This window comes from Vicia villosa, linkage group LG1, assembly GCF_029867415.1.
Source record: "Vicia villosa cultivar HV-30 ecotype Madison, WI linkage group LG1, Vvil1.0, whole genome shotgun sequence".
Taxonomy (NCBI): Eukaryota; Viridiplantae; Streptophyta; class Magnoliopsida; order Fabales; family Fabaceae; genus Vicia; species Vicia villosa.
Genome location: NC_081180.1, coordinates 245,748,858 through 245,757,726, shown reverse-complemented (window position 1 = coordinate 245,757,726; position 8,869 = coordinate 245,748,858). Strand labels below are relative to the sequence as shown.

Here is an 8,869-nt window from a genome sequence, read left to right as displayed (position 1 = left end):
GAGTTTAATGGTTATGCACTGACAGTGTAAAAAAGTTTTACACTGTCATCCAATTAGAATATAACGTTTTGCCATGTCATACAAGTTTTTTTAAATTTTCAGTATGACTTGTCCTGATTCATGATCGTCATTGGTTGACAGTGTAAAACTATTTTACACTGTCAGTGCATATCCTTTTTTTCCATATTATATTTACTTTCACAATATTTTATTTTTTAAACAATTTTACTCATATCTTTAACCTCACAATTTCGTGTCTTTCATTAAGGTTTATGAATATATTTTAATATATAAATTAAATTATTAATTTGTAAGAAAATAAATTAAATATTAATATTGTGCAAAAAATATAAATAAAATTTTAATAAAACATGAAACTAAATGTAAATTCTCGAGAATTGTAGAGAAAAATTAAAAAGTTATTTAATATTATGATGACATTATGGAAGAAATAGAAATGAGGAAAGTTATAGGAAAAAAAAGGAAAATAGTGAACTTTATGGAAATAAATTTAGAGTTTAAAGTGGGGTCGTTATTTTTGTTTTGCAATTTTCATTTTGAGTTGGTAGAAGATAATTTCTCATTAACGTGATAATTACTCTTTAAAAAAAATATAAGTTGTTAATGCGAAATTTCTTTTTATTTTTTTTTCCAATTATTAATTTTTCTTAAATTTTTGTACTCAATCTTTGATTTTAATTATATAAAAAAATATGGACTGATGTCCACCACAAGTTTCTCTATTATGCCTTTTGTTACTTTTTTTCTTGGGAACATTTGCTTAAAAAACAAGAAAGGAAAAACAACCATTGCACTATTAATATCTCTACTAGTTCTAACACCTTTTTGGTTGGATGATTTTGTTTAGGGGTGGCAAGCAGACATGCCGCCCCATTTAGGTCCGTTCCGCAAAAGCCCGCGAAAAAATAAGACGGGGTAGGACGGATATATTTAAGAGTGCGAACTTAAAACCTTACTCCATCCTACAAAAAAGTGATGGCGGAACGGGGAAAGCCAACAGACATTGAACCTTTTAAGCCTAAAAATAATAAAAGTGTATGAAAAAACGCATGCCCGCAAAAACCTGCAAAAAATAGAAAGCGGGCCTAAAATCTTATCTCGCCTTGCGAAAAAAATTAACCTTCTAACCATCTGATCAAGCTTGTTGCAAGTTAGAGTCAACGTCGCAGTGATGTTCGTTTTATTTATGAATTTCGCACCGAGTCACATTTCCTCAAAAACGAGCCAAAAAATGAGATAATTAAGGGGCGTTTTTGACATTTCACTACATACACTATATAAATAATTTTCCCTCCTTTTCTCTCATAATTTTCAATTCTCCAAAAAATTCACAAACACTTTCTCTCATCCTCTCTCAATTCTCTCAAAATCAAAATACCCAAAAATATAGAAAAAAGTGAAGAACACTATGAACTTCATAACATCTCCAAGAACATTGAAACAATCTTCAGCATAAAAATCTTTGAATTCAATTTGCTCTCGCTCGTTGCGGATTGCTATCGGTCACTATCGCGTCTCCGATCTTCCTCCGACGTGAATCCTTCCACCGGCACAGCAAATTCCGAAGCAAATCATTCCCTCCGGCGTGGCAAACTCCGAACGTGATACTCACTCCTTCGTCTTCTCTCCGATTTTGATTCGCTCTTGTTTTCACGGTGTCCAATTCCCTTTCAATTCCACCTTCATCCTCTTCAACTTACGGTAATGTCTCATACGCCTAATTCTTGTGATACGTATTGTGGAAGATTGACTTTAAATTGAGATTTATGCTTGATGATTGAGTGATCTTAGTGTTGTATCTTACTTAATAATTCTTTGTGATTGAGTAGTTAATTGATTAAAATCAGAATTGATATTGGTAAAGTGACGACGTTGACAATTCCGAATCGCTTTGGCTATACTTGTTGAATATATTGTTGCAATTTCTGAAAGCTGGACGATAATGGTTGAAGTTTGTGTGTTGTTAAACCTTAAGTGTTGAATTGCCTATTTGTTGAAAATTGCTTTTATGCATATAAGTGTGTTTGAGATGGTGAACTGTGATTATGTGGAATATGAACAACTTTCATTGATTATGTTTAAGCTTGACAGAATGTATGTCGTGGTGATGTCGTGAGAGCGGTTCTTGTTTGTGTGCATTATGTGCATTGAGTTTAATTGTTGAATAAAAATGTGAAATATGTTGTAGTTGTTGTTGATTAATGATGATCTTGCTTAATTGATATTGATGACTATTTGTTTGGTGAAGTATATGATGATGCCAATTGGTACAGGATTGTTGCTTCTTTGTTGTTGATTATAATGCAAAATTTCTTAACAATATAGAAGTTTGGTATGTGGCTGTTTTGAAATATGTCCATAATGCAGATTTTTGATGAAATTGACAATATTGTGGCTGTTTTGATTGAACTTATGATTGTGCAGAATTTTGTTTTAAAGGACAGCATTAATGTGTTTGTGCTACAAGAAAACTCATGAGAATTTTGGTTGATGGTTGATAATAGTGTGGTTCATAAATAGGTGCTTAATTGTTGTTCTAAACATGATTTTGAGCCTCTAGTTGATGAATAAAATTGCTGGAAGTTAATGGCTATTTGTAGTGGTTGTTTGCACAAGAAAATGACTAGAAATTTGATAACATGATAGGTTGCTAATGCAGATTTTTTTTTGATGAGTTAATATTGTAATATTCCTTTGTTGATTGACTCATGAAAGTGTGAAAAAGTCTTGACTATTGTGGTGTTCTTTGATGGTTGTTTGCTTGTTGATTTAGCATAGGGAAATGTGGAATTTAAATGAGTTGATAATGCAGAATTTTGATTGTGTAGTTGTTGGTGCATTTCATCATTATTTTGACTCATGAAAAGTGTAGAAATTAAAGGAAATTGTTGTGCATTTGGCCTGTGATTAAGTTGTTGATACAAGATGGAAATGGAGCTTATTTGAATGATTAAGTGATGCTATTGAGTGCTGAATTTCCCTGTTATGACATGAATGCTATCCTCTTTTTCCTCAATTTTGCAAATAGACGCGATACGCCGGCTTTTATTGAAAATGTTACAACTTTTGAACCGCTTAGCGTTTTTGAGCATGTGAATAGTGTTCCTTGAGTGGAATATGGTTTTCGGAGCTGTTTGAATGCTTTATTTTTGATTTCGGCCGACTTTTTCCACTGATCTCGCTTCTGCCCCGTCTTGAAAGTCGTGCCTCCGGGCCGATTTAATAAATTATGAATGCATATTTGAGTTTCTTGACATATTTTTAGCTTACCATGAAATTTTGGTTTAATTCCGACAAGTTTAATTTTATCGTTTTTACCCAATTTTACCGTTTCGGTGTACCTTTTGACTTGTAAATACTTGCTTTGGTTTCCATAATACTTGTGTACATACTTGATTAACATTTGAGTGCCATTTCTATTGTTATCTTACTTTCGCTCGATTGATGTTTAAAAAGTGTGTTAATGTCAAATTTCTCATTTCGTTATCCTTTTTCGGTGTAAAGCACGAACGCAATTCCGATTGCGATGTTTGTTATCTCTAACTTGTGTGCTAGTGTGCGAGGCATTTGGATAGTCACCGATCGACGCTCATTGCTTGAGTGTTCCGCTTTATTTGCGGGACACGGTTTCATTCACTCGTGTCGTGTTCTCGTCTTGGAGACACGTTTCTATTACTTTATTTCTGCTTGTTTGGATTGCTTGTTCCTCTTGCAGGTGTATTGTGATTATGCTCGACGCGCATGTCGACCTTTGTGTGCTTTCATGGCTAATCGGTATGCTGACTATTTTCTTTTGCTTTGCTAACTCGTTTGCGGGATCCCTAGTTTTCCCTCTCTCTCTCTCTCTCTCTCACTCTCTCTCTCTCTCTCTCTCTCTCTCTCTCTCTCTCTCTCTCTCTCTCTCTCTCTCTTTGCTGCAGTTTACGGATCATAATCCGTTTGGTATTGATCCCGTTTCATTTTATTTCTCTTGCACTTTATCGCTTTTTCGCATCATCCTTTAACATGAGAAGTAGGACTTAGACATGCATCTGACCAAGCCCTCGAAAGAGGCTCTGTTTTTGTTGGTGTGTTTATATTTGTGCTTTGCGGCAGGGAGTCACGGTGTAATAAGTCCTATATGGCGCTCCGTTAAGTCCTCATGGAAGGCACGTGGAAAGGGTTAGCAATCAACCCCCGCATAGTCTCATCGAGTCCGTTCGGTAAGCGCACACTACGCGTTGCTTGCTTCTGAACTAGCATAAGATCTTGTTATCGAGTATGTCAGGAAAAGGGTTCATGCAACCGGACCCCCGCACTTCCTATAGCTCTCGTCGCTCGACGTTGATGCTCAGTGTACGCACGCACCGTTTTCCTTTCAGATCCGTGACGGCTTGGTTGGTGAGAGGGACCCGCTCCTCTTGTCTATGACCCGATCATTTTCGTGAGGTCTAATGCTTGGTTGACTCGGGTGATCTGCTCCCCTTGGCTATGGCGGGACCGCTTTTCTACCATTCGGCCAGTGCCGTTGGTTTGTTTGCTTTACGAGCGGAGCTCGTTTGTGTGATATTCTTGTGTGTTGCTTCCGTTTTTCCCCATAGGTTGTTAGCTTAGTTTAGACTTGTACCCTTTGTATGATAACATTAGGTAGCAAGCTTTCCCCCTTAGCATAGGTCTTCCTCATGCATTCTTTAAAACACAAACCACACTCTTTGATTTTCTTTTCTTTAGAGCTTGTTATTTCCGCTCCATTCCTAAGCCTAAGTCTTCAAAGGTCGAGCAGCGGAGTGTGAATGTAACTTGTTCACCTAAAAAACACAAAACAAACAAAAACTAGTTAGCCGAGCTATGGTACCTCTGATTCCTCAAAAAGGATACGTAGACAGCGGGGTAGGGCCTGTGCGAGTATAACTCTTTCTTTTCCCTACATTTGCATGCATTTTAGTCCAGATTAGTGTAACACCCCAAATCTACCCCGCAAATATAATCGGAAATCAGAGTGCATTTAAAAATATTCATCAAAGATGGGATGTCACAATTCGACTTAAACAAACAAACATACTCATATTGTAATCAACAAAGATACATAGCATTCGGAAACAAAACTTTATCCAATAACTTCCAATTTCAACTCATAGACATCTTTCAATTCAACTCAACACAAATATCGTCATAGAATACAACAATCAAGTAATAACTACTAATCCCCCCGAGTGCTACGTATCAGAGCAATGGACACCAACTCGACTTGCCATAAAGCAACATAAAGACTTCACGTCAATAACCTCGAACAACCACGGCTAATCTTGAGTACCTGCCCATTTCCCATGGTAGGGGAAATATCAGCAAAGGGGTGAGATATCTTACAATATAAAGGAATGCATGATAAATAATACAGGAGATATAGATCATACATAATTTCACCACTTCGCATCACATAACATATTACAACAAGTTTCACCGCAAAGCAACTTATCAATATAATACAACTCTCAAAACGGCAACGAGGTCATTAATCACATATTCAAATATACAAGTATGATATCAAATACGTCACCACAAACATATCATTATCACGTCACAACAAACACCTCGTCATCTCAACAATCCAAACACAATTCAAATGCAATTCAAATGCGACTCAAATGTGACTCAAACTTATGCATATGCATGTGGTACCATTGGAGTAAAACTCCCGTCTCAAACAGTTTGCCATTGGGCCGTCTTAAACATTTGCCACAAGGGCCGTCTCAAACATTTGCCACAAGGGCCGTCTCAAACATTTGCCACAAGGGCCGTCTCAAACAATGCAATGGATGCGACTCAAATGATGCACATCCACAAACACAACTTAAACCACTTAATCAACTTAAACGACATAATCAACTTGAACGACATAATCAACTTAAACAACATAACCACATCAACTAAACAACATCAACTCAATGCCAAGGTTCTATGGCAATAACCGTATAATCGTAATTTACCACATCTCAATCACATCATCACATCATATCGGCATACAACATCTATTCAACTTCATTCTTATCAACATAATACAAATTATCATTAGTGACCATAGGGTCTACAACAACAACGACAAGTTCGTCATGTTATAGCAACAATAACAATTCAACATATTGCACAACAACAACAAACATCAACATGTTACAACAACAACAACGATTCATCATGTTACAACAACAACAACAATTCATTATATTGCACATCAACAACAAACATCAACAAATTCTTCATATTCCTTAATTCAAGTAGTCATTATAACAAGTTATATTCAACTTCCTAATAAAGACATATAAATATTCTTAATTCATCACATGGCATCATCATCGACTCATACATATCAAATACGCACAATTAATCGCCTATAGCATACAACATCTTTATCAATTATGCATATTGTCATACCCTAATTTTTGACCCCCCTGAGATGACATATCTTCAGGATTTTCATCAGGTCAAAGCAAGTACCCAGAGCAGTCACTTCTTCATTTGGGCATTTAATCAAGGATGTTCAAAGACAAGAAAACTCAGGCAAAGGATCAATCAGTAGAAGGATTAGTCTCTAACATAATCATAGGACTCAAGAGCTTCATTTTTTCACCTATGATTGATTAGACACCCAGTCATCTGAGTACAGGTTTACTCAGGTCACCAGACTAGGGTTTTTGAGCCTATCAAGGACTGAAATCAGGGATCACCTTTGGGAAACCCTAAAAAGCTCCAGGACATCTATTAAAGACTTCAATCATCTTCAAATGATCCATACAATAAGATCCACTGGACATCACACCTCAATTCAAGATCCACAGTCACCAATTTCATCTGGTCAACAATTAGGGTTTTTAACCTAATTCATCTGGATAGTTGACTTTTAATCAGGGCATGGATCCAAAACTCAAGACATGATTCAAGAACCTCTACTACCTCAATATAACCCATTTACATCACTCATTTGAGGAGAAGATCTTGATTCTACACAAAAGTCCAAATTTTCACTTTATCAGGAATAAGTCAACTGTATGGGTTCACCTTTGACTTTTAAGATTTTTGGTCAAACCATGATTTTCAAAGATCAATATCATCAATATATGGATATTAAAGTCATTTGACCAAAGAAATTCAAGAAGAATCTTCAAGGAGCAAAAAGTCGGGAATTAGGGTTTTTGAGGGCATTGTGGGAACTCAAAATTTCACCTACACAACTCAAAAAACTTCCAACATGAAAGTTGTAGATCTTGCAAAATAAAACAACATCTTACAATGGAACTTTTTTCAAAAGATCAATCATTTAAGAGATTTGGGAATTTTGAAGTTTTAGGTCATAAACACTTAGAGAATTTTCTAAGTGTTTTTAACCTAGTTTTCTTCCAACTTTGGCCTCATTTTTCACAAATTTGCCAAAGGATTCTGAAGGAACCATAAACTAATGATTTGAAGTAGATGTTTAGGGCTTTCCAAATTGTGTTCAACCTTCTCCAAATTCATTTTGAGCTAAGAGTTATGCTTGTTCAAAGTTGGCCTCATGAAGTAAAATTATAGGTCATGTACAATTTGAAACTTTGTAATTTTGTGCAAATGACCTCTTTTATGGATGCTACACGACCCATACCACATGTGAAAACATGCCATGCATTCATTTTCACCATAGCATAAGAGTTGAGGAAGATTCCCGAAACAAGAACATGTGATTATGTAATGATTACATTTGTGAATTTATGGCAAATTGATGAATCACCCAAGGAATCTTCTCACCAACCAATTGGAACGCTCCTCTGCATCAGAAATGTTCCCCAAGACCAGATAAGATCAATAGATAGGGAGCTAGCTCGATTTGGCCATCATTGCATTTTGAAGATTCTTTGAATTTCTTCATGGCCAAGAAATCAAAACTCCCTCATTAAGCAAGCTCACTCTCTCAATCAGTACTGAATCAATTGCCTATAAATAGAGGACTCTTTCTCATTCAAAAAACACACCAAAGCAACCATATTCCTTGCTTTCTCTTTCTCTCCTCTTGCTTATTGGTTTTTCAAAGTTCTTTGGCAAGAAGAATCGTTTTCTTTAAACCAGAGCTTATCTTTGGAAAGTAAGCATTCTAACATCTCAAAGGGTTTCATTTGAGGTGATCCAAGCACCTGGATCACTTCTGTAAGTGGAGGAACACCATTGTTGCTTTCACTTTGGAGCACTTGCAGTTGGAGGACCACAGAGCAATTCAGGAGGTTCCAAGCAAGGTCAAGCATCCAGGCACATTCCTTAGGGTGTAGTGAAGCTATTCAGATGGTCGCAGCTCATCTGTAACTGCAGATTCATCATCCTCCATGTTCACTTGAAGCTCAAATCGAGGGAGTCGAGTAGAGCAATTCAGAAGGTTTGAGGCCACAACAAGCATCCGGTTAGCATCACCGAGTCCCAAGGAAGATTTTAGGATCATTCACACAAGCCCAGAAGTTCTCCATCACTCGTACGACCTTCAGTTTCAGAGGTAAGTTTTTGAACTCCATCTCTTTAATTTAAGTACTCTTTGTGATAAAGCTCGATTCTATCTTGTTCAGCATCATCAGAGGATTGAAAACCCTCTATCATCATTCATTTATTCATCTTGTTTGTCATTTAATTTCAAATTTAGGGTTCATGTGTTCTTAGAGTTCTCTGAGAAATTAGATAGTTATAGCTAATATAAATAAATGTTAGTTACATATTTGAATTCGTGAGGGAATTTGGCGGAAGATTGATGTTTACATCATGCCATTTGGTTGAGAAACCAGAGAGTTAGAAGTTTGAAAATCTTTGAGCTCGAGGAAGAAGATGAACATGGCGCACGCAAAATTTGAATCTTCTGGCT

The 8,869-nt window shown here is 36.4% G+C and overlaps 1 protein-coding gene across 2 annotated transcripts in view; it reads left to right on the top strand.

Annotated features, from left to right (window-relative positions):
* The first annotated feature begins 1,347 nt into the window (after positions 1–1,347).
* Positions 1,348–8,869, top strand: part of LOC131645073 (uncharacterized) — a 30,507-nt gene continuing 22,985 nt past the window's right edge. For both annotated transcript variants that reach the window (XM_058915728.1, XM_058915727.1), the window contains exon 1: positions 1,348–8,509. The gene's annotated coding sequence lies outside the window, so the exon portion shown is untranslated. The remainder of the gene's footprint in view (positions 8,510–8,869) is intronic.